At 48.9% G+C, this 21806-nt stretch overlaps 3 pseudogenes; 2 read left to right on the top strand and 1 right to left on the bottom strand.

Annotated features, from left to right (window-relative positions):
• The first annotated feature begins 1192 nt into the window (after positions 1–1192).
• LOC118696691 (feather keratin Cos1-2-like) lies at positions 1193–1966 on the top strand (annotated as a pseudogene).
• Positions 1967–6003: 4037 nt separating this feature from the next.
• On the top strand, positions 6004–6778 carry LOC118696659 (feather keratin Cos1-2-like; annotated as a pseudogene).
• An 11204-nt stretch (positions 6779–17982) lies between these two features.
• LOC118696695 (feather keratin 1-like) lies at positions 17983–19750 on the bottom strand (annotated as a pseudogene).
• Between the last annotated feature and the right edge of the window lie 2056 nt (positions 19751–21806).

The raw sequence follows: 21806 nt of genomic DNA, 5'->3' as shown, positions 1-21806 counted from the left end.
TCCTGGAAAGAGAGCACCAGTCAGAACAACCCTTGCTCTCTCACTGCAATTGCAATCCCATCATGGGACAGTTCCATGGCAGAAGCTCTTTCCTCCACCATTTACTTTTTCTTCAGGCAATAATCCCAGCCCCTCACAGCAAGAAGATCTTTTTCCCATCTCTGGCTGCATGGGGAAAATTGGGATGCCAGGGGAGATCTGAGGCCCCTTCCTGCAGAGCTCAGCCTTGCACCAAAGTGTGCGGGGTCCTCCTGCCTGGATGCCAACACAGGAGAATTCTACTTTGTGTCTATCCCTCTCTCCGACCTCTCCTGAAGCGTGGAGCTCATAGGGAACACCCTTTAGTGCTCAAACCTCAGAAATCTGGGACCACAAAAGACAGTTGAGATCTTCTGAAAAGCCTGTCTGGAAAACATACAGAGTGGACTGGCCAGAAGAGAGAGTCAGTGAAGGATAGATGGTTGGGAAAAGGCAAAAATAGAGTTGAGATGGGAAACATTTGTTTAAGACACTGACAATGAAAAATTAAAACAGGATATTGAGAAACAGCAGAAAAGAAAAAAAAGCAACCCCTTCTCCCCCAAAACAGCCCTTGAATTAAGTTCAGTGTCCTTGCCCATGGCAGGGGGGGTTTGGACTAGGTGATCTCTAAGGTCCCTCCCCACCCTTAACATTCTATGATTCTTTGATTGCATGATTCAGTTCATCCACACCATTTTCTTAAAGGTTCAACTTCCATCCTTCATTAATGAATCTTCTATTTGCTCCAGCCCTCCATGGCACTGTGGGCTGTGGAATGGAGGAGTTTTGGTCAGTGCACAACTGTTCTTTTCTGCCTCCGCACATTTTTGTCTGTTCCAGGATGAGCTCTCCCTATAGGCTGCAGTCCTTCAAGGTTGGCATGGATGCCAATACAGAACTCTACTTTGCAACTACAGCTTTGCCATATTTTTGTATGAACAAACCCATGGAAATTACACAACTTTACAAGTGCCTGCATGGAATGCCACCAGCCCAGGACTTGGGCATTCTGCCTGTTGTTATGATCCCTGAATTCTTGGGCCTCTCATCTCAGCACTTACAAAAGAATTCACATAGGAAAGCACGTGGCATGTGCCAGGAAATGAAAATGAGGCATTGTAGGAAAGCAGGACACATCCACCACCATTAACTGGGATGGTTCATATTTGACATGACCTGGTCAGAAAATTATGACTTCCACAAAGATGCCTGTGGGCCTGAGGCAGGGCAGGACTGCTATAAAAGGCAGCCCAAGTCTCTGCTCTCTCAGCCACTTCTCTCACCTCCTTCTCCTCTTCAGGAATCAGGTGAGTGGGAAGCCTCTTCTCCTCCTGCAGCTGCTGCTGCTTCAAGAGCAGCTCTTGCCTGGCTGGAGGTCTCAGCTGAGAGGGGCTACAAGAGCCCTGGGCTGGGAGCTGCTTGTGCTGGGAGAGGGCAGGGAGAGAAGGTCTTGTGCAGACAGAGAGAGGCTGGGACTTGTCTGAGGTGGCTCCTGGGCTTTGAGCTGGGCACTGCAATGTGGGCCAGGAGTTATCACGTTTTCAGGGTTTTTGGGTGCAGTGCTGCTTCTCACGTGTCCTCACTTTGTCCCTCTCCTTGTCTTCCATTCTAGGTGCACCTGTGAGCCCCAGCCATGTCCTGCTGCAAGCCCTGTGACCCTTGCTGCCAGCCCTGTGGGCCCTGCCCGCTGGCCAGCAGCTGCAATGAGTGCTGTGTCCAGCAGTGCCAGAGCTCCCACGTGGCCATCCAGCCGCCTGCTGTGCTGGTGACCCTGCCTGGGCCCATCCTCAGCTCCTTCCCCCAGAACACCGCCGTGGGATCCTCCACCTCTGCTGCTGTTGGCAGCATCCTCAGCTCTCAGGGAGTGCCCATCAGCTCTGGGGGCTTTGACATCTCCTGCATCACCAACTGCTATGGTGGCAGCAGGTGCTGTCGTCCCTGCTAAATCTACTGGCAACATCCTTGGGCAAGAACCTCCAAGACCTCAGAACCTAGTTCTGGGCTGAAGATAGAGCTTTGGGACATTGTATTTACCTCTTCAAGCCATTATTCCCTTCTACTTTTCTTTCTCCTCTGTTTGCTGTCTGTGTCTCCCCAGACCAGTCATATCGGGACATGTTGCCCTGCAGGGTGGGCAGATGCCCACTCTGCAGAAACTCCACTACTCCTTAGTGGCTGCTCCTGGTGCTCTCTGTGAGCCACCTCCTTCTCTTCTTTCAACTCAATAAAGTTGGTTTGCATCCAAGATTTGTCCTCTAAGTTCTCTTTCTTTCCATGGCAACTCTTCCAGTCTGCTCAGGGTAAAGGTGGAGAAGTAGAGGGTGGGAGTCCCCAGCAGTTGATTTTCCTTTCTGCCCTTTAATCTTGGAGCTGAGGAAAACGTACCTGGGTACTGCACAGTCAATGGCCATCAGGAACAGCCATTGGCTCCAAAGGGTAGCAGCAGTGGGTTGGTGTGTGAATTGATACATCCAAGTCAAGAAACCACAGCTGAAATGCAAAGAGTAGATTTATTTCATTATCTCATTAACTCAAGGGTCCTAAGGCACTGCCAGGCTGCAGAGACACATAAGAGAGGAACAGCGGCACCATTAGGGTCAGTCCAATCCTGCATCAGAAAGCTGACGTTACTTTATTAGAGAGCTGGATGCATGGGGATGTCTCCTCTAAGTATGCCCACTAACCTAACAGACCAGGTTGTATTCCAAAAACCAATACATATTCATCCTTTTTTTTGAATAATGTGCATATTTTAATTATGTCCATGGACTTGTTTGGATATGATTCCAAATCTTCTGATGAATCTTTTCTTTTTGAGAGTATCCCAAATATGTGGTCAGGTCATAATCTACTTCTCTCATCATTCTTCACTCTGACACACAATCCTTGTTCTCATGTTGGGGTTTAGGATTTTTCCTTTTGCTTCTATCTCTCACAGAATTTTCTCCCATCTATTGCCAAGAAACCATAAATACTGATACTTGAGAGAGACAAAAGGAATTGCCACAGGAAGGGTGCAGCTGGCTACTCTCTCAGCTGGGGAGTTTCTCTTGGAGGGGCAGAGATACGGTGAGATTTTGTCTTGGTCAAAGGGAGCTGGGTGCAGCTCCTAACTCTCGTACTCTCCTGGCATTGAGAGGAAAGCAGGCTATGATTGCTGTGTGGGGAGTTCACCAGAACGGTGAGGCTCCATGTCCTGCTGGCTTCTCCTACCATGTCTGAAGCTTTGCTTGTGGGGGTGGCCATTGCACTGGGACCTCCATCTCACTAGAGGGAGACCCTTTTCACCATCTGCTCATGTGCCTCAGGTAAAACTTGATCCTGGGCCCTTTTCTGGGCCCTTTCCCCCTCCAGGAAAGCCTCTCCTGGCTGTGTTTAGGAGCTGGGCTGCTGCTGCTGCTAAGTTTCTGCTGTGTCTCACTTGCTTCCCTGCTTGAGCCCGCCCTGCCGTTCCAGCCTCCATTCCGAGGTTCCTGCTGCAGCCCATTTCCCCATCCAGCCCCATTCCAAGGTTCCTGCTGCAGCCCATTTCCCCATCCAGCCCATCCACCATTATTACCATGTGAGGGAGCCGAGCTCGCGCCACAGCGCCCCCTGCTGGCGCGGGGGAATCACCGCACCCGCCCTGCCCGGCCGGGAGCCAGCAGCGCCCCTGCTGGCTGTGCCCGGAACTGCACCGAAGGGGAAAGCGCCTGCGGCCGAGAGAGGCCGGGCCTGGGTGTCTGGTTCTGTTTGGTGCTGTTGTTTGTTTGAGTTGTTATACATGTATTTATCAGTAAATGTTATATTTGCCCAATTTTCTCATCATCAAAAAAACCAAACAATATTAAAGGTAGCAGCGATTTTAATTGAATAGCTTAGAAAATGTATAAAATCGGATACACTTGAAATATTTACCATATAATTTGGTTAAAAAAAATAGGGGATAATTTGGTTCCAATAATAGCCCATAAGCAAAAGATAACCGTGCAGGGTACAGAGTGCAGGGTTCTGGTCCCTTGCCATCTCACGTACAAGCTTGCCAAGTGAAAATTCCCCCTCATATGCCATGTGTCAATGCCATCTCCTCCCATTTTCGATTCATCACACTTCTACCTCCGCCCTCATCACCACCTTTACTGCGCATGCTCCACCACTCATTTTGGTGGTCGCACCACTTTTTGGGGGTCGTCCCTGATGAAGGCTCTCCTCTTCCTTGATGTCCTTCAACTCACGCTTGGGTTACACATGCACACCAAGCTATTACAATGTAAGCCAAAACTAACATAATATTATATTTAAGCATAAAAGCAATAAATCTCTTATAACTGGCATTTTTCCTGGGAGCCAACCAGATTTTCCTTTCTTTCTATTAATTTTTAGTAACTGTTATCTCTTGCTTTTTCCTGCCTTGAACATCTGCAGGAAAAGGTGGTGGGGGGGGGGGGGATGGAACTCGTCCTCTCCCTTTCTTTCTTGGCATTACACTTTTTAACTGTTTTATTATTTCCAAATATTAATTACTGTATCCTTATTGATTACTGTTTCAATTTTGTCAGCACGAATCATACCTATTTACCCCAGTAAATGACTGTTATTCCTTTTCCTACATCTTTGTCTGAAATCCCCTTACTTTCAAAGTTAACATAAGTCGGAGGGAAGGGTGTCATTCACAAATGTTACGCATTGCTTTTCTCTGCACAGCCTGATTGTGGCAGACACTGATCCCAGCTTGTGAATCACCTCAAGCCCTGCATGTCTGGACAGCAGCTGGGCCCTACCAGTACTGAAGGATTGTACAGATATCATAAGGGTGTCATGTCTTTGATCACATGTGCTGCTCATGGACTGTCACTCGTGCACCAGGGTCGGGGCAGGAACAGGCGAGAGGCAGGATGATAGAAAAGGCAAAGAAGGCTTTGTTCAAAAGAACCACACGGTTTTTATAGAGTGGTACAATAGATTCTGTTCTATTGGCTAACTAACAGAAACATCTTTCTCACGCACTGTCCTTGAGAGGAACAGAAAAATAAAGCAGAAAAACACCACCTTCCAATTGTTTATAGTCAACAAGTTATCACATCTTTCCAGCTCCCTAAAACTTCTCATAAGCCGCTGTGAAAAATGCTTGCCGTTTCTGTGTCACATGGCATCCACAATGGACCAGGTAATGGAGAGGAGGAGAAGGAAGGGATGAGGTTGTGGGCTGTTATCCCCAAAGTGAAGATTGTTTCTCATGTTCACTGCTGCCACTCTTTGCATCCAGGATCTCCCTGATGGCCATTGGCTGCAGAGTAGCCAGAGATGTCTTCATCACCTGCAAGGGAAAAGACACAAAGTAAAATCTGCTACAGGGAAATCTCACTTAGGGCTTCTCCACCTTTTCTTCTGAGCAGACTGGAAGTGTTGCCACAAAACAAAAAGGATGAAAAAGAGTCCCAGTTAGGGATGCACAAATAATTTGGTGAGTCTAAGGAAGAAAAGGAGGTGGCTCACAGAAAGAACCAGGAGCAGCTGCTAAGATGCAGTGGAGCTCCTGCGGGGTGTCCATCTGCCTCTCATGCTGAGGGAGAGAGGGCAACACATCCCATCTAGAGTGGCCTGGAGAGACACAGACAGCAGGTGGAAAGAAGGAGATGAGTGGAAGAAGGAAAAAACATGCCAAACTTCTGTCATGTCCCCTCACGCTGCAGTTCTTGGGCATGTGACCAAGAAAAACAAGACCAGAGCCCCTTTCCTGACAATTTTGCCACAAATTAACTACTCAGAAATTACACAAGAGAACATCACCTGCCTACAAAGGATGCTGCTGGCACTTGATCAGAGATTTCTGCCTGTGCTGACGTCTTTCTGCCCCGGAAATCCTTGGGTTTGTCCTGTCGGCACTTACAGAAGTGGCCTTTCATATAGGAAAGCAAGCGAAATTACCAGGAAATGAAAAGGCAGCAGTGCAGGAAACCAGGACACAGCCCCTACCATTAACTGGGATGGTGCATATTTGGCATGTACTGGTCAGAAAATTATGACTTCCACAAAGGAGCCTGTTGGCCTGAGGCAGGGCAGGACTGCTATAAAAGGCAGCCCAAGTCTCTGCCCTCCCATCCACTTCTCTCACCTCCTTCTCCTCTTCAGGAATCAGGTGAGTGGGAAGCCTCTTCTCCTCCCGCAGCTGCTGCTGCTGCTTCAAGAGCAGCTCTTGCCTGGCTGGAGGTCTCAGCTGAGAGGGGCTACAAGAGCCCAGGGCTGGGAGCTGCTTGTGCTGGGAGAGGGCAGGGGAGAGAAGGTCTTGTGCAGACAGAGAGAGGCTGGGACTTGTCTGAGGTGGCTCCTGGGCTTTGAGCTGGGCACTGCAATGTGGGCCAGGAGTTATCATGCTTTCAGCGTGTTTGGTTGCAGTGCTGCTTCTCACGTGTCCTCACTTTGTCCCTCTCCTTGTCTTCCATTCTAGGTGCACCTGTGAGCCCCAGCCATGTCCTGCTGCAGGCCCTGTGAGCCTTGCTGCCAGCCCTGTGGCCCCTGCCCGCTGGCCAGCAGCTGCAATGAGTGCTGTGTCAGGCAGTGCCAGAGCTCCCACGTTGTCATTGAACCCTCCCCTGTGCTGGTGACCCTGCCTGGCCCCATCCTCAGCTCCTTCCCCCAGAACACCGCCGTGGGATCCTCCACCTCTGCTGCTGTTGGCAACATCCTCAGCTCTGGCGGAGTGCCCATCAGCTCTGGGGGCTTTGACATCTCCTGCATCACCAACTGCTATGGTGGCAGCAGGTGCCGTCCCTGCTAAATCTACTGGCAAGAACATCCAAGACCTCTGAACCTTGCTCTGGGCCAAAGATAGAGGTTCTGGACATTGTAGTTGGAATGTTGGACCATCGCTTCCTTGTTCTACTCTCCTTTTCTGTCCCTCACACCCCAAGGCTTGGGACATTCCCAGTGTGGACCTGCCGTCCTTCCTCCCTTTGCAGAGCAGTGCAAAGAACACCACATGGGAGCTCCATCTTAGTGGCTGCTCCTGGTGCTCTCTGTGAGCCATCTCCTTTTCTTCTTTCAACTTATTAAAACTGTGTTGCATTCAAGCCTTGGTCTCTGAGTTGTCTGTTTTTCTGGGGCAACTCCTCCAGTCTACTCAGGAAAAAGATGGAGAATGCAATGTTTGGGGCTTGCTGCAGTGGATTTTATTTTGTGCCCTTTTCCTTTGGAGCTGATGAAGAACATCCCTGGCTGCTTGGCAGCCAAAGCCATCATGGAGACTTTGGCTCCATAGGAGTGGGAATGGGAAACAACAATACCTGGGGACAGCCCACAACTGATCTCTTCCTATCCTTCCTTCATTGCCTGGCCTAGGGCCTGTGGCCAGCACTCCTGGGAACAAGGAGATGAGATCCAAACCTCATACAGTCCCTCAGCACTCGGCAGGGCCCAGCTGCTGCCCAGACATGCAGAGCTAAGGGGATTGGTAAGGACTGGTAACACACTCAATCTGTGCAGTGGAGTCTCCATCAATGTGAATCCAACACCTCCAAAAGGATCTAATGTTTTGTTCCAGGTGTCCGTGGTCCCTGTCCAAATGACTTGTGGCTTCACTACTAATGCCAACATTTACGAATGTTTTCAGGTCTACTTGAAAATTTATGGTTAATCCTTGGCCTTTAGCTCCAGGCAATGGTCCAAATACCATCCCCTGGGTATTCATGTCCTCTTGGGTGCAGAAAATGAACTCCTGAAGGCTCTGCTGGGCCCAAATACCAGCTCGGGTTCACAGGTCTCTGTGATGTATGAAACCTTCCTCCCGTGCTCCTCCTGCCTGGATCTCCAGGCAGAGACAGAGGCTTTGTCCATCTGATGGGATATTGGCACACCTTGCTCTGTCCCAAAACCAAGGCTTCACCTGCTCCTATGAGACCTGCTGCCCAAGCACTGGTCTCAGTTGCCAGAACCAAACCATCTCCAGTTCCATTTCGCTCTGTGTGTGACCACCCACAGGCAACCCTTCCACATGGCTCCATTACCAAATCCTTCTGCCCTCTGAAATAATCCTTATAGCCAAACTGGGGAGATACAAGCTGGAGAAGTGGAGTTTAAGGTGGCTGAAAATTCCACCAGATGTCCGGGATCAGAGGATTCTCGCCATAGCTAAATACTGCATCTCCCACACAGGCACCTTGATCCACTAAATTTGCATCACCAGCATATCTTGATTTTACCAGAAACAAAGGACAAAGGCTCAGACAAAAGAATACAGAAAGAAATGCCACTGTCTTGAGAGTTGATTAAAATCCTCCTGTTCACCATCTCCTGTGCCAGTAAAAACAAATAAGGCAACAAAACTAGAAAAGCTCCCTAATTAACCACAAGGGAAGGATTTACCTTCCAGTTCTTAATGAGTGGTGAGAAACATTCCACACTTCATTAGGGCCAGGGCCATGTGATGCCTTTAGGGGGATCACAGGTTTTAAAACCATTGCAGGCAACCCAGGCAGCAAGAGCTCTGAGTCTGATGCTACTGTACAAAAATTGTTCCTCTGGGATCTCTAGATGGACCCATCCATGCCAAGGGGATTCATTTCTATGTAATATTTACTCAGGATTGCAGTGAACAGCACAGATTCAATACTCATATAACACCTAAGGGATGGATGAATAAAGAAGTAGGTAAAGGATGTTGTTGACTTCTTATGAGATTTAAAGATTATTTGCATGACTTTGTCAAATACTTCCCATCCTTGCTCAGTACCCCTCATTCATCACAAACATTTCCCTGGCAATCAAAACCAAATCTCCACCTGCAACACAAAGCCTGCAATCAGGTTTTCACACACAGGATGAGTTCTTTTCTACTCAGTTTTTTCCAGCTTGGGCCCTCACACCCTTACTTCATCCTGGAGCTCTGTAGTCACTCTAGAAACACTTTTGGACATTATCCCTGGAGCCCACATCAAAGAGCAGCAAATGGTGTTGCTCCAAAGGCAGGGCAAGCTCAGCAGCCTTCTTCTGCAACAAGAAACCTCTCGAGACATCAGGTCAGGCTAGGAGACTGCTGCTTAAGATTCCTAAGAGAGGGAGAGTCCTGAAGATGTCACAGATATTTTCTCCTTCAAGGAGGAAAAATTGTTTGAGCACAGGTCCCTCTGGCAAATTCCCAAATGTGTCTTTTTGTCCTCACCAGTGTGCAGGTGACAGCACCTGCTCTGAAGTTAAAGTCCACAGGGGAGCAGAAGCCTTTTTTCTATTGTCAAAACTCAGTTTCCAGCCTTCCTCTCCCTGACCTAGTTGGTCCTGGTCCCCATCTGCCCTGCCGTGCTTGCTGTGTGCAGCTGAAGCTCTTGGCTCCATGGGACAGGCACTGGAAACAGGTCCACTCAGGGCTTCCATGCACAAGCTGGGCAGGATTTCTTGGCATTTCTCCTAATGCTCTTTGATGCTTTTTAACATGGAGAATGCAAGAGGCAGCCCAGCCTGCAGGGCCAGGCTGTGGGGATGGCCATCACATCCTGTTGTGATGAGTGCCAGAAATGTACAAACTCATTTGAGCTCATCTGCAGAGCACTGCATGCAAATTTGTCCATGCCATGCATTCAAAGGAATTTATCATCCACCTAAGTGCATCCATCAAGCAAAAATGCCCTTATGTGACCACTGTGGGTTCAACAGGCACAACCCTGGCTGGGCTGGAGCACACCAAGGCACCTCATGGACCAAAGATGGATTGGCTGAGGATCTCCAGTCATGGCCTGAAGAGTGGAGGAAGCCAAACAACCTGGGAAATCTCTTCCAAGGCTGGTGAATGAAGGAAAAATATTGAAGTTCAGCAGTGTAGTTCAGCTGCCTGGAAGAGAAAGACCAGTTGCAATCAGGTGCTGGGAGGGAGAGAGGGAAAAGGACATGATGTGTCCTCACAAATGGGATCCATTTGGTGTCTAGACAAAGATTGCAGGGCTGAGAGGAGCTTGGCCTTTGGTCAGTGTGATTGAAAACACCATCCCAGGACTATCCCAGGCCACTGGTCCTGGTCTGTAGAGAACTTTTCCAGCAATTGGTGTGAGTGTTCTGCCCACAATTACATGCTCCTGTCCCAGAAATTTTAGGAAATCTCATTTTAACCTCAAAACAAACATCCAGGAGGGAAATATCCTAGTGTAAACAAGGAAGTGAAAGGCACCAGGAACCTGGAACACAGCCTGTATCATCTGGGATGCCTTACATTTCAGAAGAGCATGTCAAAAATTTTTTCTGTCTGCTTGGGCAACCTCCCGAGCCTGGGGCAGCATAAAAGCCAATGCAGGTCCTTGGTCTCTCATCCACTTCACTCTCCTTTTTCTCCTTAAAAACAATGCGAGTCTGCAGGACCTTTTCCTTCTGTTACTCCCAGAGGATGAAGCCATTACTCAGTGGACTGTTATTCTTTTTCCCATCTCTTTGCCTGAAAGCCCCATAATTTCAAAGCTACAATAATTTGGAGGGAAGGGGCTCACATTTTCCATTCCAAGGGAGGTTCCCACCTTCCTTGGCAGACATCTTTCAAACCAGGATATTTTTTACTCCCCTTACCTCCATTCTGCAACAGATGAGATGGAACTCCTGTTTTCTTCCACCAGGATGTGGATTTGTGTGAATGGATCCAATGCTCTGGGCTCAACAGAATGTTCATGGGCTGTTATTTGCAGAGTGCTTGGGACCTGAAGGCAAGGATTATATTTGCCATCTTACATAAATGGGTCTTATATAAGAGCCCTGTGTGCCATCCCACGGCTGGGCATGTCTGTGTGTTCTGTTAGAGGTGCTGGCCCAGTTTGGTTTGTTTGGAATCTTTGCTACATCACTCTTGCAGTTTAGCCAACTGCATCACAGTGCAAGGTTTATCTGTCATTGTTAGAGTGGGCTCTACCTCATAAATTAATTCAGTTTTTACAAATTGGCAGAGTTTAGGGTGAGGCTTTACTGCATCAAACTTTTCTGACAATGAACAGAGGATGGGGAGGTCATATTAAATGTAGTCTGCCTCCCAGTCTACCTCATTAGCAGGGCTGGAAAATTCCTCCTCATTCTCCAGCTCCCCACTGAGACAGGGAGTTTGCAAATTTAATTCTCTTTCTCTTTGGAGGAAGTCATACAGCTGGTCCTTCAAGTTTTCAGCCAATCTCTTTTTAGCATTCAATTCCCTTTCAGCCTTCTCTCCAAGGTGTTTGACTTCTAATGTGCAAAGCTTTAGTTAAGTAAAACAAAGACTAAATGCCTTGGATTTCATTGCTTGGAAGCGTACTTTTCTCACCAAAATGGCAGTGTGTTTTTCCTTTTCTATTCCATGTCCCACATTTTCTTGACTATATTGTGCCTCTGTAAATATTCTGTTTTGTCTGTTTCTCAAAATTTGCCATCCTGCCAACCCAAATTGTCACTGGTGGAGAGGGAGCTTCAGACAGAGTTTTTTAGAGAAGTTCTGCTGAGTTGAGAGGTGCAGAGAGGACACCCTGGCTTTCTAAATTCCTCCTCAAAGAGGAGTCTGGGTTAGACTGCATCCAATCTTAGCCCTAGACTGTGAGTGGTTTAAATCACTTTGTCCCACAGGATTAATAATGGAAAATTTTAGATACATATATGTACATATATATATATACATATATATATATATATATATATATAATTTGTTTATAAAATATATATAATAAATTACTATGACAAATTATTAGACGAAATATATTAATCAGAATTATTTACTACACAGTATAAAACCTAAAACTATTAGTACTGTGCAGAATAGGATACTGCACTATATCAAAGCAATTATATTAAAGCAATTACATTAAAGCCAGCAAAAATAAAGAACTGTTGAAATAGATATTGGTGCAACTCAGCATACCAATGCTCATGGGCAGATCTCTTTTACTTGATATAAAGGAGCAGTCTTGAAGTCATTTCCACTCCAAGGCAGGAAAGTTCATACACACATCCAAACAAGAAAATGTTAGAATAACCTATTGTCTAAAATTGGACTGGAAATCTATAGTGGAGAGGGATTGACTCTCAGTCACGTGTCTATCATTGCAGCAATGTAAGGATGTTGATTGGGGTTTGGTGAGCCAGACAGAGAGTCTCCAAGTTACTTGACCACCTTACAGGGCAGAATATCCTGCTATAGTGTCTCACCCTTCCATCACTCCAGGAAGACCAAGGGCTCTCATCTGTGCCTGCTAAACACCTCCAGAGCAAGACCTTTCTGTCTGGCAGCTGGAGACAACACAGGGAGAGAGAAGGACCACACAGAGGCACAGGCTGGGATGCAGCAAAACTTTAATGAGTTGGAAGAGGGAAGGGAAGCCCCCTGAGTGGGCACCATAGTGCAGGGAGCACCAGAGGGATGAAGGAGACTCTGTCCCTTGGCCACGGTGCAGTTCACACCTTGGATGAGGCTTAGTGAGTGATCACAGAGAAGAAAAAGAGAGAAAGAAGAGCGGGAGAAACAGGAAATTTAGTCAAGGTTTCAGAAAGCCCAGACATCCCCACCTTCAGTGCAGGTGGAGTCATGGATGTTCAGTGCCTCTGAAAGCAATGGTCAGGATCTCCACACTCAGTCCATTTCCATCTTCTGCGTTCTGGGGGTTCTTCTGTGGGGCAGTCAGCAGCAGCTTCAGCAGACCCTGTTCCAGTGGCGCCTGGTAATGCAGGAAAGGTCAAAGCCCCCAGAGCTGATGGGCACTCCCTCAGAGCTGAGGATGCTGCCAACAGCAGCAGAGCTGGAGGATCCCACAGTGGTGTTCTGGGGGAAGGAGCTGAGGATGGGCCCAGGCAGGGTCACCACAACAGGGGAGGGTTCGATGATGATGGTGGAGTCCTGGCACTGCCTGACACAGGGCTCATTGCAGCTGCTGCCCAGCGGGGTGGGGCCACAGGGCTGGCACCAAGGGGTGCAGGGCTGGTAGCAGGACATGGCTCGGAGTCACAGATGCACCTGAGAGAGAAGAAAGAGACAAGATGGGGATGGTTGAGGAGCCACCTCTCCACCCACCACAAGGGAGCCAAGACACAGCCTGGCCTAGGAGATGCAGCCTGTGCAGGGAGGACCACACGATTCTTTGCCTACTCCCCACCACTGAGCAAGGACAGACAGGCCCACAAAAGCACTTTCTTAGTCAAGAGAACAAGAGTTCCCCCAGCCCAGACACAGCCCCTTTCCACACCAAAACCTCTCTCCACCTCCCCTCCCCAAACAGGCAGCCTCAGCCCAGTATAGGACAGAGCCTCCAACTCACTTGCTTCCAAAGGAGAAGAAGAGCAGTGGAGTGGATGAGAGAGTGAAAAGCTGCGATGCCTTTTATACTGGTCCTGCACTGCCCCAGGCCCAGAGGAAGTCTCTCTGGAAACAATAATTTTCTGAGAAGCTCATTTCAAGTGCAAAACACTCCAATTACTGATATGAGCTGTGTTTTGTTTTCCTGCATGGCTGCATTTCCATTGCCTTCTTTGGCCACACACGTTTCTCCCTGAAGGCTCCATTTTAGGGCTGATCATGGAAGCCCATGGACCTGTGGGACAGCAGCTCATTGGTGCCAGCAGAAGATGAGTCTTGAGTGCCAGAGGCACCGCCTGCAGTCTGGGGACATTGGCTTGGGGCACTCCCATGGGCAGGAAGGGCCCTGAAGCTCCAAGCCCTGGAATGATTGCTCAGATGCTGAAGGGTTAGTGAACGTGTTGATGGGCCACATCCCTTCCTCCCACCCTCCAAAATCTCTGGTTGACACTGGCCATTGCCTTAGCAGTTTGGTCATCAGCACTGCTCTCTTGTCTCTCTTCCTCTAAATGTTGCTCTTAGGAGTCCTTGGTGCACTTGTTGTGCCTCATCCACCCTATGGAATCTCTCTGACAGTCCCCTACAAACACAAACAACCTCATCATGTCCTCATACACTCCATGGAATCTCTCTGATAGTTCCCTACAAACACAAACAACCTCATCATGTCCTCTCCCAGGATGGTCCAGCCCTGCCCACCCGAGAGGTTTCTCTGAGTCTCCTTTGCCACACAAGCCCAAAGCTGCTCAGGTGGAGGCTCTTTGGTCAGTGGTGTTTTCACCACACCAAGGCCTCTTCTGGTTCTCACACTGCCCCACCAGTTAGTGGGGCACAAGAACTAGGGAGGGGACAGCTGGGACAGCAAAGGCAATGGCCAGTGTCAACCAGAGATTTTGGAGGGTGGGAGGAAGGGATGTGGCCCATCAACACGTTCACTAACCCTTCAGCATCTGAGCAATCATTCCAGGGCTTGGAGCTTCAGGGCCCTTCCTGCCCATGGGAGTGCCCCAAGCCAATGTCCCCAGACTGCAGGCGGTGCCTCTGGCACTCAAGACTCATCTTCTGCTGGCACCAATGAGCTGCTGTCCCACAGGTCCATGGGCTTCCATGATCAGCCCTAAAATGGAGCCTTCAGGGAGAAACGTGTGTGGCCAAAGAAGGCAATGGAAACGCAGCCATGCAGGAAAACAAAACACAGCTCATATCAGTAATTGGAGTGTTTTGCACTTGAAATGAGCTTCTCAGAAAATTATTGTTTCCAGAGAGACTTCCTCTGGGCCTGGGGCAGTGCAGGACCAGTATAAAAGGCATCGCAGCTTTTCACTCTCTCATCCACTCCACTGCTCTTCTTCTCCTTTGGAAGCAAGTGAGTTGGAGGCTCTGTCCTATACTGGGCTGAGGCTGCCTGTTTGGGGAGGGGAGGTGGAGAGAGGTTTTGGTGTGGAAAGGGGCTGTGTCTGGGCTGGGGGAAATCTTGTTCTCTTGACTAAGAAAGTGCTTTTGTGGGCCTGTCTGTCCTTGCTCAGTGGTGGGGAGTAGGCAAAGAATCGTGTGGTCCTCTGAGACAGAGTAGAAATTCTCCAGAGTAGAAATCCATTTTGATTTAGGTGAAATGTACATCTTTGAGTCTGTGGTTAGAAAACATAGCTATGTAGCCTGACTGCAAAGCCTAGGCTTAGAGAAACTGCTTCAGTGAAGGACAGAGATAAGGGGGAAAGGAGGAAGAGGGTGGGGGGGGGGAGACAGAGGCTGATAAAGAGAGACAGAGAGACTGCTGTGAGAGCAGGCCAACCTGACCTAGGAATTCTTTCTGATAAAGAAGAACTAGTGGCAAATGTCACAGAAATTCGTAAAAATGAATATGTATGAACCTATTGTGAAATTGTATTCGCATGTATTTGAGAGGGGGATAAAAAGGGACCGGGAGTTCCCAGAGGTAGCATGTCTTTTAAGGAGAGTAATCTCCACATGGTCAGCACTGTAATAAACATACCAGCTTTACAACTTTCACAAAGTTGTGGAATTTTGGGTTATCTCCACAAAACACCTCCCTGCACAGGCTGCATCTCCTAGGCCAGGCTGTGTCTTGGCTCCCTTGTGGTGGGTGGAGAGGTGGCTCCTCAATCATCCCCGTCTTGTCTCTTTCTTCTCTCCCAGGTGCACGTGTGACTCCGAGCCATGTCCTGCTACCAGCCCTGCACCCCTTGCTACTGGCCCTGCAGCCCCTGTTTCCAGCCCTGCAGCCCCTGTTTCCAGCCCTGTGGCCCCACCCCGCTGGGCAGCAGCTGCCATGAGCCCTGTGTCAGGCAGTGCCAGGACTCCACCGTCTTCATCCAGCCCTCGCCCGTGGTGGTGACCCTGCCTGGGCCCATCCTCAGCTCCTTCCCCCAGAACACCACTGTGGGATCCTCCAGCTCTGCTGCTGTTGGCAGCATCCTCAGCTCTCAGGGAGTGCCCATCAGCTCCAGGGGACTTGACCTCTCCTGCATCACCAGGCGCCACTGGAACAGGGTCTGCTGAAGCTCCCCCACAGAAGGACCCCCCGGAACCCAGAAGATGGAAATGGACTGAATATGGTCATTTAGAGGCACTCAGCATCCATGGCATTTGGGAAGAGCTGTGCCTGGCCTCTCAAACCATGGCCTTTTGTCTAACTTGCCTGTTTCCCTCCTGTTCTTTTTTTGTCTTTGCCCTCATGTCCTCCTCTGGGCTGTGATCACTGGCTAAGCCCCATCCAAGCTGTGACAGCACCAAGGGACTCGTGGCCAAGTCTTCCACATCCCCCTGGTGCTCCCTGCACTATGGTGCCCACTCAGAGGGCTTGCTTTTCTTCTTAATTAAAGTTTTGCTGCATCCCAGCCTGTGCCTCTGTGTGGTCCTTGTCTCTCCCTAGCTGCCAGAGAGAAAGGTGGGCGTGGGTCTTCTGTTTCTCAGCAGGAGATTTAGTTTGGAAATCAGGAAAAGAGTCTTTCCCTAGAGAGTGGTCAGATATTGAACAGGCTCCCCAGGGAATGGTCACAGTCCCAAGGCTGCCAGAGCTCAAGGAACATTTGGACAATGCTCTGGGGCACAGGGTGGGATTGCTGTGGTGTCTGTGCAGGGCCAGGATTTGGACTCAGTGATCCTTGTGGGTGCCTTCCAGCTCAGGGTATGTCACTGTGATATTTTCTAAAAAATCCCTTTGCCAGGATTTCTTCTCCTGGGAAGATGAGAAGCCTCAGCTTCTCCATGTTTTGCTCCTCTGGAATGTGGTCTGGAGATTGTTTATCCAAACATGTGAATTGTTTTTAATTACTGGCCAGTCACAGCCAGCTGTGTTGGACTCTCCTCATCAGTCACGGGGTTTTATTATTCATTCTTGTTTAGCCTTCTGATGTCTCCTTTCTCTTTCTTTAGGATAGTTTTAGTAGATAATTTCTTTTAATATAATATAATATCATAGAATAATAAATCAGCCTAGAAACATGGAGTCAAATTCTCACCTCTCATCTCGTCCTGGGGACCTCACAACGCCACAAGGGTATTCAGTGATTCAATGAAGGCTGAGCTCTGGGTGAAGCTGCTATTTCACCTCCACAGCCAGACACGTCCAGTCAATGAACCTTGTTCTGACAGCAGCCACTCTTCAGAGGATGGACAAAGGGGTGAAAAGATTCTGTAGTGGAAATTTTATCTCTCCATGTCCCAAGACCACACATCCTTGTAGATTATACTTGCCTACATTGACCTGGTCTCACTGCTCTGTTCCAAGGGCTGAAAGAAACTGTTAAAGACTCCACTAAGTCCAACAATTCAGTGACAAAAACTTTTTTGTCTTTGCAGAGATTTTTATCCCACAAAAAAAAAAAAGGAGGGATTGCTGCCAGGTGGAGTGTTTAAGCATAAGTAAAGGGATTCTGGCATGCAGTTTTTGTGTGTTGTGACAAAGAAATGGAAATTTCATGGCATAGAAAGGATTGGCAGATATGGACCAAGTTATCCTGGTGCACTAGAGAAAGAGTGGTGCTCCATATGAACTTTCCATCCATAAAGATTAAAGCCGGCCCTGGATGCCATTAGCAATAAAATCCCTTTGGCATCTGCAATGTCATCATCCTGCAAGTTTTGCAAGATTTAGAAAGCAGAAATTAATCCAGTGTCTGACTAAGCAAACTTGATGCAAGCCTGTGTTACCAGTCACTTCAGAGCCATCCCCAAACACCCCCCAGAACAAAGACTGAGCAACATCTCTTTCCCTGGTTGTCTTGGGAGAGCATCTGCAGGAAAAATGACACAGAGGCAATGGCTCAAATGCAGCATAACTTTAATGAGTCAAGAGAGGGAAATTAGGTCATTTCAAGCGATGGTCATGGTGAAGTGAGCACAAGGGACAGATAAGAGATTGTGCCCCATGGCTGTGGCTGAGAACCCTCTAGAAGTCCATCTGCCTGCCCTACAGAGGGAGCAGGGCCAGCAGGTGCTCCCCTGGCTAGATATGGGGGGCTCACAGCCCTGGGGAGCACAAGGGAACAAGGACACAGGAGGGAGGCAAAAGAGGGGAACAGGGCAGAGGCAGGGCTGGGCTGTGCTTGCCAAGAGTCCTTCTGCAAGGGCTGCTGGGCTTGCTCAGCCCCTCAGGAAGCAACAAGCTGACGCTCCATCCCCAGTGAAGAACCATCCTGCTGAGTCCTTAGGTTCGCACCCTGGAATCATCACCAGCACCTTTAGCAGGGGAAGCATCTCCTGCCACAGAGGCCACTGCCCAGGCCAGAGAGGCCAAAGCCCCCAGAGCTGATGGGCACTCCCTGAGAGCTGAGGATGCTGCCAACAGCAGCAGAGGTGGAGGATCCCACGGCGGTGTTCTGGGGGAAGGAGCTGAGGATGGGCCCAGGCAGGGTCACCACCACGGGCGAGGGCTGGATGGCCACAGTGGAGTCCTGGCACTGCCTGACACAGGGCTCATTGCAGCTGCTGCCCAGCGGGGTGGGGCCACAGGGCTGGCAGGGCTGGCACCGGGTGTAGCAGGACATGGCTGTGGGCTGCAGGTGCACCTGAGAGAGAGGGAAGGGTGGTAGAAAAGCACAAGTGAGTAGAAGCCTGTAACACCATCACAAGGGAGAGAAGACAGCTCACACAAAGAGCTGGAAGGACCATAGGGAGGCCCACAAGCTTCTCCTTCTCTGTGGGGGTCCCAGTCATCCATTTTTCTGAGTCTGGACTGAACTCACTTGGGACAGTAGTTCATGTTCAGACTCAAGAGTTTATTATTTCTTATCAGTAAAACAGTCTCACTGCTGTGATTTGGGCAGCTTTTCATTAGAAGGCACAAAATGGCCAACAATCTCTTGTTACAAGGTCTTTTAAGACTAAACTATCCAATTAAGAACTGACACCTGTGGATGCCATGGGACAGAGAGAGAGAAATGGCGAGCGTTTCTCACAGCGGCTTGTGAGAAGTTTTAGGGAGCTGGAAAGATGTGATAACTTGTTGACTATAAACAATTGGAAGGTGGTGTTTTTCTACTTTATTTTTCTGTTCCTCTCAAGGACAGTGCGTGAGAAAGATGTTTCTGTTAGTTAGCCAATAGAACAGAATCTATCATACCACTCTATAAAAACCATGCGGTTCTTTCAAATAAAACCTTCTTTGCCTTTTCTACCATCCTGCCTCTCGCCTGTTCCTGCCCCAATCCTGGTGCAAGAGTGACAGACATTTAGATTATTTTCCCTTTTAACCCAATAACTGACCCCAAAGAGCCCCCAGTGTGGACTCTTCTGCCCAATTACAAAATGCCACCCAAACCCATGAAGAAGAAGGAAGAAGAAGCATGAAGAAAAACCCAGGACGACACCCTGTGCCCTCCATCTTGCTTCCATCCACAACATACTAAAAATCCCAAAACCTCAATTTCTCACCAAGTGATACACCTACACTGCTCTCTATAATCTATTTCACACTTTTGTGGATTCCAGTCTATCTTGAAGTTTAGTTTTCTCCATGAATGAGGGTCAAAGTCAGTGCTCCCCTGGGGACCAGGGCACCCCAGAGCAGGCAGAGAAATATTGCCTGGGTGCCTTGGGTTTCTACAGTTCTCCAAAGCCCAAAATAGACCTGCAAAACACAACCAAGCTCTGGGAGATCCCTTTCCAGCCCACACCACAGGAGACACCTAACTGAGCTCCAGGCTCTCTCCATGTCACCCCTTTTGCGTGTTTCCCTGTCCCATAGAAAGCAAGGGAATGGTATAGAAAGCAAGGACCCCAGAATCAGGTATAGGACAAAGAGACAGCTTTGTGCTGAAAAACCCCATGGAAGCACAATGGTGAGAATGAATAAAAGAAGAATAAAGAGCTTCAGACTTACCTTGTTCCCAAGGAGACTGGAGAGGAGTGGATGAGACAGTGGGGAGATGGAACAGCTTTTATACTGCTCCTGTGCTGCCCCAGGCCCCCAGTCACTGCATGAGGACAGTAATTTTCCAACAGACTCATCTTCAAAGCAAAACATCCCACCTAATGCCCCAGGTTGTGTTTTGTTTTCCATCACCATTGCCAGTGCATTTCCTCGTTTCTGACGTGCCCATTATGCTATGTAGGCTCCTTTCAAGTTCCAGGATGACAGCTCCAATGATTTCCCAAGATGGATCATGCCCCTGTCACCAGAAGATGTACCCTCAGGTGCAGGAGGGGTCTGTGCAGATGTAGGACATGGAACTGGGGAATCTGGTGATGTTCCTTTCAAACCCCATTACAGAAAGGTTTGACTCTCCCCCTGCCAGTGCAGGAGTCTGTCCTGGGTACCCAAAGGCTCCTGTGACTAATGACATGACTTATACTTCTCCCTCTATCCTTTACAGATTTACTTGGAAGAGTCATCCCCTCTCATGGCAGTTTCTGGGGGTCTCAAATCACTGCCTTCAGTCACCATGAAGAAAGCAAATGTCATCCTTCCTAAGGACCATGATTACAGTTCTGGTAGAGTCTCCCCTCACTACATGAGGGGTGTGTTGGGGCTTGGCACAGCACCTTGTTTGTCCCATTCTCCTCACAGTGCCTTGAGCTTTGGCAGCATGCCTTAAACCCTGAGCAGCACGAGAGACTTTTGCAAAACATGTTGACTGTTCTGTGAGCCCCTGAAGCAGTGGGAGTGTTGGCAAGAAGCTCATGCTGTCAGCAATGGCTGTCGTGGCTGCCTGAAGCTCTGTACTTGGGTTCAGCCCAGTGCCTGCACCACCTTTCCTGGGTTATGGATGGATCTGCCCTTGCTGGAGGGCAGTCGTGTCCCTGCAAGGGACATGGGTCTGCAGACATCACACCCTCCTGCCTTGGCCTCACACCAAAAGGCTGACACACAGCCAACCCAAAATTAGAGCGTGACTTGCCACTGGTAGGGAGAGTCTCTCCCTGGAAATTTGCCTACTGAAGGCATTCCCTTGCCCTCTGGGATGCATCCCAGCTGCCTCCATGCCTGCAGGGCAGGGAAGTGCATCACTCCTTGATGTGGTTTGAGAGCAGGTTTTGTAGCCAGGGCTTTTCTGAGCACATCCCCTCCCTCAGTGTTCTGAGGTGCATGGCACTGCAGGGGTTGTCACTGACAGCTCCCATTTATTAGGGAGCTGGACAAGTTCCGGCTTCCCCAAGGGCTGCTGGGTTGCTCTCCAAGCAAGTCTTTTTGGGCATGGTAAACAAGGTGTGCTGAAGCACAGATGCCAAGAGAATTCTCAATGCACAGGAGGAATAGTTGCCTCCTCAAGCCAGGTCTCATAACCTCTTGGAGGTCTATTACTCACCCAGGATAGCTCAGCTACCTTTGGAGACATAAAATCAGCAGCGTGGCTTCTGTTGCAGTGTTGGAAACAAAAAGGTTTTAATAAAAGGCAAAATAACAAACTCCTTACAGAGAAAAACTGATCCATGTGCAAGAGGTTCTTGCTCCTGGTAAAACACCTCACAAAAGCCATAAGTTTCTTTGTGCTCTTCTTTTTCTAGTAAATTGCTTAGGTGGGACTTTTTGGCTCCTGTCCAATTGGCTATCCTTAAGTTTGAGGTGAAGTCCCCTAGGCCTATAAAATGTCTTTTTACCCAATTGAGAAGAGAAACTTCCGGGCTTCTTTCCTTTTTAAGGGACTAAAAGATAGTTTTGTCACTCCATCAACAGTGGGCACATTCCTACACATGGAACCATTGATGAGTCCCAACCAGTGAGGATATTTTTTTCTGCAACCCCTCCTATCCCTCCACAGAGCATTCAGGAGAGCTCCTCAACACAGCATGGTCTCTTTGGCCAGGAGGACGAGGCTTGTGCATCCACTGCACCCTCCAAGCCTCTCCCCAAGGCATCTCTCACAAGAGAAAAGAGAGCTGAGGCTCTAGGACTGTAGCATAGTTCAGTTTCCAGCCCATACTGCTGGAAGAGGTTTTTCATTTCCAAGTGCAGATCTTGCTGTTTGTTCTTCTTGAATGCCAGAGGGCCCCTGTGGCCCAGTTCTCCAGACAGTCAATAACTCACTTTACAGGAGCCATGACCCAGAATGCATTAGCAGGCTTT

Source organism: Molothrus ater, chromosome 27 (assembly GCF_012460135.2).
Source record: "Molothrus ater isolate BHLD 08-10-18 breed brown headed cowbird chromosome 27, BPBGC_Mater_1.1, whole genome shotgun sequence".
Taxonomy (NCBI): Eukaryota; Metazoa; Chordata; class Aves; order Passeriformes; family Icteridae; genus Molothrus; species Molothrus ater.
The sequence above is the reverse complement of the archived record's forward strand: the minus strand, read 5'-3'. Positions and strand labels throughout refer to the sequence as shown.